This window comes from Schistocerca cancellata, chromosome 9, assembly GCF_023864275.1.
Source record: "Schistocerca cancellata isolate TAMUIC-IGC-003103 chromosome 9, iqSchCanc2.1, whole genome shotgun sequence".
NCBI lineage: Eukaryota > Metazoa > Arthropoda > Insecta > Orthoptera > Acrididae > Schistocerca > Schistocerca cancellata.
In genome coordinates, this window is record NC_064634.1 from 357133886 (window position 1) to 357145284 (window position 11399).

The 11399-nt window shown below is 41.6% G+C and overlaps 1 pseudogene; it reads left to right on the forward strand.

The window, feature by feature from the left end:
* The first annotated feature begins 1323 nt into the window (after positions 1-1323).
* LOC126102184 (5S ribosomal RNA) lies at positions 1324-1441 on the forward strand (annotated as a pseudogene).
* The last annotated feature ends 9958 nt before the right edge of the window (positions 1442-11399 follow it).

Sequence of the window (11399 nt, forward strand, 5' to 3'; positions counted from 1 at the left end):
TATTAAATTTAGTTGCTATGTTTTAATGCTCTGTACAGGAAGATTTTGTCATGGGAGGCCAAAGAGTAGGTAGGATCGCAAGATGCATCGAACGACACGCCATATGGTCACACAGCGTGAGAACGGCCGTGCGTGCGAGAGCCGTATCGTTCAAGGACAGAGAAATTGTGGAATTCACCAACAAGACATGGCGCCAAACTGCCAAGACAGCTTGCTACTAGTCTCCGTTCGGTTTCTGAGGAGGTAATGTGTGAATATGTGTATAAAATATGCTCTCGTGTAAAGACGGGAGAGTTTGTTGAAATGTCGCGCTTGTGCGACAGTGTTAATCAAAGGCAGACTAAGATCGGTTTTCGAGGTAGTAACTCGCGAACTAGTGTGTGAAGCTAGCTCTGCGTACAGGCGGATTTGTAATTGTTAAAGTTGCCTCGTAAAACAAATTTATGCCGTCTCATGTTGATTCTAAGATCGTGTGAAGGATTTTTAACTTTAGCGGTGCTTGGAAACTAATGATTGACTGGGAATCTTGTTATGAATATTTACGATAGAGTGGCTCTAGAAATCGTTTTACTAGTTTTGCGATTGGTGAAATAAAAACAATTAGTTGGCATCCTAACATTTTACGATTCTTGTTATGCTTAGCATTTAAATCTACCCACTTGTCATTATTATGCACAGTTCATGGCACAAGGGTTAAAACCCACGACCTAAATAGAAGAAACCAATTGAGGGAGGTTAGGTATAACTCAGTTACGAGAAGTAGGGGACGGACGATCACAAATGTCTTCATTCCATTGTCTACTGTGATCCCCTTGTGTTGATGTGTGACTAGTGTGACAGACTATTTTGAACTAGTGCTTTTGTAGCCTCCATGTGACAGTGTTACAAACAGTTTCAAAATGTATGATTCGTCCATTCTTATATAATTAAGACATTCATCGCTACCAGCTGTTTCAGTAACAGAGCGTGGATGAATTTCTATCCCTGCATTAGCCAATATTTTACCCATAGCTTTCTCTCGGGTTTTTCTTTTTTTTTTTTTTTATTTAAGGTTGTAATCTCACAACAGCCATGGATGACGGTTATAGCTGAAACAATCGGTTTTTGGTTATATTGTTTTTTTACGCCAGTTTAACATGTCAAAGTCGCTCGGAATTAACAGGTTTTCGATTTTTACTCCTATTATTTCCTGTAAAAAAAGTAGAAATCGAACAAAGAAAAATTTTTACTTCCTCAGTTTCAAGACACATTAAATTAAATAAGCAAATAAAAAAAACTGTCTGTCAACCGTTCACTGCTTTTCTCGAAAAGTGATAAGTGGGTGCCAGCAGCCTTGCCGCAGTGGTAACACCGGTTCCCGTCAGATCACCGAAGTTAAGCACTGATGGGCTGGGCTAGCACTTGGATGGGTGACCATCCGGTCTGCCGAGCGCTGCGGGGTGCACTCAGCCCTTGTGAGGCAAACTGAGGAGCTACTTGATTGAAAAGTAGCGGCTCCGGTCTCGTAAACTGACATGCGGCTAGGAGAGCGGTGTGCTGACTACATGCCCCTCCATATCCATATCGGAATCCAGTGACGCCTGTGGGTTGAGGAAGACACGGCGGCCGTCGGTACCGTTGGGTCTTCTAAGGCCTGTTCGGACGAAAGGAGGAGATAAGTGGCTAATACTACACAAAATCACTATTCGCATATTGATTCTAATTTTTTGAAACTCTGCTCAAAATCGAGGATGCCCATTCGAGCATTACGAATAGTCAGTGCTAAAGGGTGAAAACTGAGCGCGAAGAACTGCAGTTTTCACGTTAATCTGTGCGTTTTCAAAAGCTACAAGTAGATAACAGCATACAGATCATATACTGTCTATTTGTATTGTAAGTTATGAATTAACTGTTAAGTTTAAAGTTTTCTCTTTACAATACGCCGCAAATCTGTTGTGGCACTTCGTAAAATGCGTGTATTTCTAGACTAGCGACAGCGCCACTCTAACACAGCTAATATCCGACGACAACAACGAGAAACTGCCGTAAAGACCTGATGGGGTGAAGAACTCTCACTGCGTGTAGTCGCGTAATATCCAACAGGCTACGCCAAATGATAGCATGTACATTATTGTCTCAGCGATACTGTATCAACTCTTATGCCATGTGATTGCTCCCCATCTCTGTCGACATTGTTATTAAAATAGCACTGATTATTTCTCCCATTTTCTATAATAACGCAATATTTCAAAGCAATGGGGAATTTACGGACAAAATTACTGTTTTTTTAAAAAAAGATATTTTAGCACTGATGCTACGGCTAACTGATATTTCGGTTTTTTATCCGTGTATTACTAAACAATAATAAACATCTCTTGTAACCGAGACCAAACAAATACCGAAAAGTACCGCTTATCCATAACTACCTCCCCCCCATGAACCATGGACCTTGCCGTTGGTGGGGAGGCTTGCGTGCCTCATCGATACAGATAGCCGTACCGTAGGTACAACCACAACGGAGGGGTATCTGTTGAGAGGCCAGACAAACGTGTGGTTCCTGAAGAGGGGCAGCAGCCTTTTCAGAAGTTCCAAAGGGCAACAGTCTGGATGATTGATTGATCTGGCCTTGTAACAATAACCAAAACGGCCTTGCTGTGCTGGTCCTGCGAACGGCTGAAAGCAAGGGGAAACTACGGCCGTAATTTTTCCCGAGGGCATGCAGCTTTACTGTATGATTAAGTGATGATGGCGTCCTCTTGGGTAAAATATTCCGGAGGTAAAATAGTCCCCCATTCGGATCTCCGGGCGGGGACTACTCAAGAGGATGTCGTTATCAGGAGAAAGAAAACTGGCGTCCTACGGATCGGAGCGTGGAATGTCAGATCCCTTAATCGGGCAGGTAGGTTAGAAAATTTAAAAAAGGGAAATTGATAGGTTAAAGTTAGATATAGTGGGAATTAGTGAAGTTCGGTGGCAGGAGGAACAAGACTTCTGGTCAGGTGACTACAGGGTTATAAACACAAAGTCAAATAAGGGTAATGCAGGAGTAGGTTTAATAATGAATAGGAAAATAGGAATGCGGGTAAGCTACTACAAACAGCATAGTGAACGCATTATTGTGGCCAAGATAGATACGAAGCCCACACCTACTACAGTAGTACAAGTTTATATGCCAACTAGCTCTGCAGATGACGAAGAAATTGAAGAAAAGTATGACGAAATACAAGAAATTATTCAGATAGTGAAGGGAGACGAAAATTTAATAGTCATGGGTGACTGGAATTCGAGTGTAGGAAAAGGGAGAGAAGGAAACGTAGTAGGTGAATATGGAATGGGAGTAAGGAATGAAAGAGGAAGCTGCCTGGTAGAATTTTGCACAGAGCACAACTTAATCATAGCTAACACTTGGTTTAAGAATCATGATAGAAGGTTGTATACATGGAAGAACCCTGGAGATACTAAAAGGTATCAGATAGATTATATAATGGTAAGACAGAGATTTAGGAACCAGGTTTTAAATTGTAAGACATTTCCAGGGGCAGATGTGGACTCTGACCACAATCTGTTGGTTATGACCTGTAGATTAAAACTGAAGAAACAGCAAAAAGGTGGGAATTTAAGGAGATGGGACCTGGATAAACTGAAAGAACCAGAGGTTGTAGAGTGTTTCAGGGAGAGCATAAGGGAACAATTGACAGGAATGGGGGAAAGAAACACAGTAGAAGAAGAATGGGTAGCTTTGAGGGATGAAGTAGTGTAGGCAGCAGAGGATCAAGTAGGTAAAAAGAAGAGGGCTAGTAGAAATCCTTGGGTAACAGAAGAAATATTGAATTTAATTGATGAAAGGAGAAACTATAAAAATGCAGTAAGTGAAGCAGGCAAAAAGGAATACAAACGTCTCAAAAATGAGATCGGCAGGAAGTGCAAAATGGCTAAGCAGGCATGGCTAGAGGACAAATGTAAGGATGTAGAGGCTTATCTCACTAGGGGTAAGATAGATACTGCCTACAGGAAAATTAAAGAGACCATTGGAGATAAGAGAACCACTTGGATGAACATCAAGAGCTCAGATGGAAACCCAGTTCTAAGCAATGAAGGGAAAGCAGAAAGGTGGAAGGAGTATATAGAGGGTCTATACAAGGGCGATGCATTTGAGGACAATATTATGGAAATGGAAGAGGATGTAGATGAAGATGAAATGGGAGATACGATACTGCGTGAAGAGTTTGACAGAGCACTGAAAGACCTGAGTCGAAACAAGGCCCCTGGAGTAGACAACATTCCAATGGAACTACTGACGGCCTTGGGAGAGCCAGTCCTGACAAAACTCTACCATCTGATGAGCAAGATGTATGAAACAGGCGAAATACCCTCAGACTTCAAGAAGAATATAATAATTCCAATCCCAAAGAAAGCAGGTGTGGACATATGTGAAAATTACCGAACAATCAGTTTAATAAGCCACAGCTGCAAAATACTAACACGAATTCTTTACAGACGAATGGAAAAACTAGTAGAAGCCGACCTCGGGGTAGATCAGTTTGGATTCCGTAGAAATACTGGAACACATGAGGCAATACTGACCTTACGACTTATCTTAGAAGAAAGATTAAGAAAAGGCAAACCTACGTTTCTAGCATTTGTAGACTTAGAGAAAGCTTTTGACAATGTTGACTGGAATACTCTCTTTCAAATTCTGAAGGTTGCAGGGGTAAAATACATCTACATCTATACTCCGCGAGCCACCTTACAGGGAGCGAAAGGCTATTTACAATTTGTGTAGAAACCAGATGGCAGTTATAAGAGTCGAGGGGCATGAAAGGGAAGCAGTGGTTGGGAAGGGAGTAAGACAGGGTTGTAGCCTCTCCCCGATGCTATTCAATCTGTATATTGAGCAATCAGTGAAGGAAACAAAAGAAAAATTCGGAGTAGGTATTAAAATCCATGAAGAAGAAATAAAAACGTTGAGGTTCGCCGATGACATTGTAATTCTGTCAGAGACAGCAAAGGACTTGGAAGAGCAGTTGAACGGAATGGATGGTGTCTTGAAGGGAGGATATAAGATGAACATCAACAAAAGCAAAACGAGGATAATGGAATGTAGTCGAATTAAGTCGGGTGATGTTGAGGGTATTAGATTAGGAAATGAGACGCTTAAAGTAGTAAAGGAGTTTTGCTATTTGGGGAGCAAAATAACTGATGATGGTCGAAGTAGAGAGGACATAAAATGTAGACTGGCAATGGCAAGGATAGCGTTTCTGAAGACGAGAAATTTGTCAACATCGAGTATAGATTTAAGTGTCAGGAAGTCATTTCTGAAAGTATTTGTATGGAGTGTAGCCATGTATGGAAGTGAAACATGGACGGTAAATAGTTTGGACAAGAAGAGAATAGAAGCTTTCGAAATGTGGTGCTACAGAAGAATGCTGAAGATTAGATGGGTAGATCACATAACTAATGAGGAAGTATTGAAGAGGATTGGGGAGAAGAGAAATTTGTGGCACAACTTGACCAGAAGAAGGGATCGGTTGGTAGGACATGTTCTGAGGCATCAAGGGATCACCAATTTAGTATTGGAGGGCAGCGTGGAGGGTAAAAATCATAGGGGGAGACCAAGAGATGAATACACCAAGCAGATTCAGAAGGATGTGGGTTGCAGTAGGTACTGGGAGATGAAGAAGCTTGCACAGGATAGAGTAGCATGGAGAGCTGCATCAAACCAGTCTCAGGACTGAAGACCACAACAACAACAACATCCATAACTATAATACCAGTAACAGTTTTAACTGATCGGTTGTACCCTTGTGAATGGTCACTCGCGGTGTAGTTCGTGCAGTTTCGACACCCTTAAGCTTTCGCACAAAGCATATCTCGCATAACTTACAAGCTTCAGCTGGTCGGTCTGCACACGAACGTATTAAAGGTTATGAGGTTACGTCAGTACGACCAATAATTCGAGAAACAAAGGTTTTATAAGTAGCATTATCAAGCAATTATTGGAGCTACTGTGGAATCAGTTGCATGTAAGTCAATGAAGGGTGCTGCAAACGAAGCTGTTGAAATAAATGATGGTATGACTGACATATCAGTAACTTTTGATGGCACTTGACAGAAACACAGCTACAGTTCTCAGAATTCTGTTGCTATGGTGACCAGTGTGGGTACTGGAAAGATAATAATTTCCAGATTTTAACCAAGCATTGTTAAAAGTGTAAATCAGGGAATGAAGAAGGGCATATCTGTGACAGAAAGTATGAAGGAACAAGTGGTGGTATAGAGGCCTCTGCAGCTACTCAAGTTTTTAGTCGATCTGGGAACGAAAGGGGAGTGTGTTACACTAAGTTCTTAGGTGATGGAGACTCAAAAGGATATAACAGTGTTGTAGCCGCTCAGCCTTATGGCGAGACGATTATCACAAAACTGGAATGTGTTGGTCATGTCCAGAAGAGGATGGGCACCAGGTTAAGGAAGTTGAAACAAAGTTCGAGAGACAAGGAACTTTCTGGTGGTAAAACAATAAGAGGCAGGCTGACAGACAAAATGATTGATGAACTACAGCAGTATTATGGGATGCCATTAGAAATAATACTGAGGATTTGTTGAAAATGAAGTAGGCAGTGTGGGCTACCTTTTTCCACAGACTGTCAACTGATGAAAAACCAGTACACTATCTTTGTCCTCCTGGACCTGATTCATGGTGCAATTACTGCAATTCCCAGTACTCAAACAGTTCATACGGCTGTAAACATTGCGAGGTGCCGGGGCTAGCAGTGTATTTAACACTAAATTCTTCTAGAATCTACATATGTAAATGATGCTCTAAGCCCCCCTATCCTAACTCCGTCTTTTGCTGCTGCACATGGATTAAAAAGATACGCGAACTGACTGTAACAAACCCTGCAAGTGGAGTAGAAAAAGAATTTGGCACCTGCAATAATTTAATTTGATAAATAAGTTAAATAAAGGAAGGTTTCATTAACATAGTGACAAATGATAGGGTTGCTCTACCAATTAACAGAATGAAAGTTCTGTCCAAAATAACAATATGATTTATTAAGACTAAGCACAAAATAATAAACAAAAACACATGAAACATTTACAATACACCAAATTGGCTCAAACTGGATACTCAAATAAACGCTGTGAAGGTGAAGTTGTCCCTAAACTAGATTGTGACATTTATGACGAAGTGGTATGTGGAGCCAATTCCTTGCAACTCAAATCTTAAGAGAGACACACAGCTAACCCAACATTAATTGCTGCTACATTAGTGAGAACTCAGACAATGAACACCCAAGATAGAACAAAGTTAGAAAAGACGAACAGGCGCGCTCTGCTGAGCTCTGATTATCGCCTAGCAAAAAATGCCTGCTTTGCCGGTGCTGCGGACATACATTACCAAGCTGTCTTCTTAGCTGCAAGGACACGATCTGGCGTACTGGAAGCGATGGCTGATTGCTTCGACATCCCGTCGTGATGATAATGTCGCGAGTATAGCCCGAAACAAATTGTCCTGGGCTGACTGTTCCAGACTAAAGACTTCCCATCAATACAAATGCGCCTCTGAGGGAGATGAAGAAGGTTCGCCACACAATCACTGATGGTACAGTGATTGATTTTCACAAGCGAAGTCACACAGTAACTCCGATACAGGCAACTTTAGCCAAAACTGCCCAAGACAGACAACATAGGCCGCTTGTACGCAGAACGCTCAATTGCCAACTGGACTCGGAAAGTTACGTTGAAGTCGAAACTTCAGCAACTTCGTTAAACAGTTACAATCAAATAAAAGTATATTAGACAGCCAACGGAAGGCAGGCTGTCCAGAGCAGCGAGAGCTCAGTGTTGTAACCTACTCCGACCGAAAGGCGAGAGCCGACTACCTCACAAGAGCACCTGTACAAAACCGAACAAAGAACATTCCCGCCCCCACGACAGTGGCTGTGGTTAACCGTTCCAATCAGCAACTCGAAAACCGGCGGAAAATTCCACTCTATTGCTGGAGCACTACTATTCCACCAATGGAGATTCTTGGCGCCAATTTCTGCGCTGATTTTGCTACGTCACGGAGCTATACCCTGAGTTTCTGCGAAGTAACGGAACCTCTAGCCCAGCCGCTACTTCAGGCCCCTCCGAGCGTGTCTCCGCCGCTATTCTACAATGTCGGCGTCTGGAAAGCATTCACTCGACTCCCTCACACCCGTCGGCTTACCCTTTCAAGATCAGCAGAGCCCGCCTGTCACCGGACCACCCGGGTGACGAGAGACGCTGCGTGGGAAGCCCGCGTGTGAAGGAATGGCAACTTTTCACCGCATGCAATTAGAGAGGAAAATAGTGAGATAGAAATATGAGAGGGGGCTGATGCCACCTCTCAACATTACATTCCAGCAGCACCCATGGATATCATAAAACCTGGCAAATCCTGAATTAATGAAGAAGAGTCTGAATGGTCAGACTCAAAATCCCAATGAGTCGTTCACTAATCTTACATGGACTCGCTTACCAAAAAATGTTTTTGTTGTAATGAAGACACTGAAGTGGGAGGTCAGTGATGCTGCAATTGCTTTTAATGATGGCAACATTGGCAGGGTGAAAGTGCTACAGCATATGGGAATTAATCCTGGAGCAAACTGCATCAGTGAACTTGAACGGATGGACAAGGTTAGCATTGATGAAGCAGAGTTTGCAGCACAGTTGGCCACTAAGGAGTCTAGCAAGAAGAAAAGAAGAAAAAACTTGGGAAAAGATCAAAAGCATTATACAGTATGGTGCAGGGTGCTTCTGCGTGACTAGATACAAAAAATTAAGCATGTATTAAGTGAGTTACAGTCTTTTGAAACTTTAGAAGCCGTTCCTGAAAATTTACATTTTCTGTTGCATTTTTCTCTAAACCTCAGAAACCATTTCGAGTAGGGTATTCGGATTTTCAGGGAGTAACAAAACACGTATCCCGAGTCTACTGAACTAAGAGAAGAACATAATGTTATGTATAATTAAAATTATGTAGGATAACGTACAAAAGAAGTACACATATTTTTAACTGTGTAATTAAAAATTGTATTTCCGAAAGCAGTGGCTGAAATGCAATTATTGTAGTTCAGTAGACTCAGGAAATAGTTTAATGCCCCTAAAAGTTTCATGTCAATGGCTACCGTGGTTCCTGAAATACAGGGAAGCAAAGTCACTAAATTTAACATTATCGGGATAGGGCGTCCAACTTCCTTTAAAGCGCAGCATAAAAGTAACTATAACGTGCGTCCACACGAAGCCTTTTTTGTGTCCAACTTTGCGCGTGCGCGTAAATTTCCAACAGCGCAACTGCGGATGCGCATTATTTTCGTACATGCGGAATTTCCTGGAGATGGAGGCCGTGCGTAAAGCTCTTTCCTACCCGCTTTCGGTGAGAATATTTGTGCTCTTTCCTACTCGCTTTCGGTGAGAATATTCGCGCTTTTCAGTACGCGACAGGTAGCTGTCAGGTGTAATGTACTGAGGTCGCGCTGTCAAGCGAATTATGCGCAAAATGTTTGTTGACTCCAAAGAAAACACGCCTAAGTTTATAGGCGATTACAGACAAAGAAAGAAGTCGTATGGAGTGCCCTTCTTATATCAAAAGTCTCTGATCATATTTTCGTAAAGGATAAGATACCATAAGTTTAGAAGTACTGTTTGGCCCCGGTAAATCCACGATTTCGCGAGTGCTGCCGGAAGCGGAGAAGATCGGTAAACTTGAAATACATTCATTTGTGTCCGAGCACTGCCAGCGTCAAGCTGCCCCTAGATGCGAAGCATTACGAGAGGCTTGCGTGCACTAGTAAATAACTTCTGTAAACATTTGCTGAGGTGTTTGCATTAGAACAAAAACTTACTCATGTTTACTTCTTCCAGTCACTGGGGCAAGTTTGCTTCAGGAACTCGCCGCAAGTACTTGTAACAGAAGTGCAGTTATTCTTAAAAAACCAGAGGAGTCGCCACTGTTGTAACGAAACACAAAAATTAAAATAAAAAAATTTGAGGAGTACATATTGATGTTACCAAGGATCACCATTCAATTAATTGAAATCAGAGGACTTCACTTAAATTAAAAACTTTGAGGATGCAAATTTTGAACATGTCTTGTCTGTTCAAATTCAAATGGTTCAAATGGCTCTGAGCACTATGGGACTTAACTTCCAAGGTCATCAGTCCCCTATAACTTAGAACTACTTAAACCTAACCAACCTAAGGACATCACACACATCCATGCGCGAGGCAGGATTCGAACCTGCGACCGTAGCGGTCGCGCGGTTCCAGACTGTAGCGCCTAGAACCGCTCGGCCACACCGGCCGGCTGTCTTGTCTGTTCTATAATCAAGTACTGGATAACAGGAAACAAAAATGGCGGTGCGATATCTCATCAAAAGACTGACTTTTAATTACTCTTACATTTCTGCAAGCAGTATTTACTACTTTTATCAGAAAAGTAATACATTTATGTTGGCGGTAACATTAACGAACTCAGTTAAAAATTTAAAAACGTTTGTACTGCCATTCTACTTTTTTGGTGAAACAAATTGATTGGTAAAAATCATTTCGCAGTTCCTTTACTGATGGTGTCAATTATGTGTGTTTGGGGTTCCAAGGGTATAAAATAAAACACAATTTCAGGGAGAACAATGTCGCTGGTGACATGTAGAAAGAAAGATTGCAGAATCTTGTTACTGTTACTTTCCTTTCAGTTGCCGCACAGGACTGGCAACGTTACAGGAGGAATGAGCAGCGGAGCAAGAGAACTGGTCACAAGATGGAATAATGGAACTACCCCTCGATGAAATTATCATCTGTACCATGTCCTCAAGTGATGATACGATGATGATGATGATGATGATGATACGATGATGATGATGATGATATGATGATGATGATGATACGATGATGATGATGATACGATGATGATGATGATACGATGATGATGATGATACGATGATGATGATGATACGATGATGATGATGATACGATGATGATGATGATACGATGATGATGATGATACGATGATGATGATGATACGATGATGATGATGATGATGATACGATGATGATGATGATACGATGATGATGATGATACGATGATGATGATGATACGATGATGATGATGATGATACGATGATGATGATGATGATACGATGATGATGATGATGATACGATGATGATGATGATGATGATACGATGATGATGATGATGATGATACGATGATGATGATGATGATGATACGATGATGATGATGATGATGATACGATGATGATGATGATGATGATACGATGATGATGATGATGATGATACGATGATGATGATGATGATACGATGATGATGATGATGATACGATGATGATGATGATGATGATACGATGATGATGATGATGATGATACGATGATGATGATGATG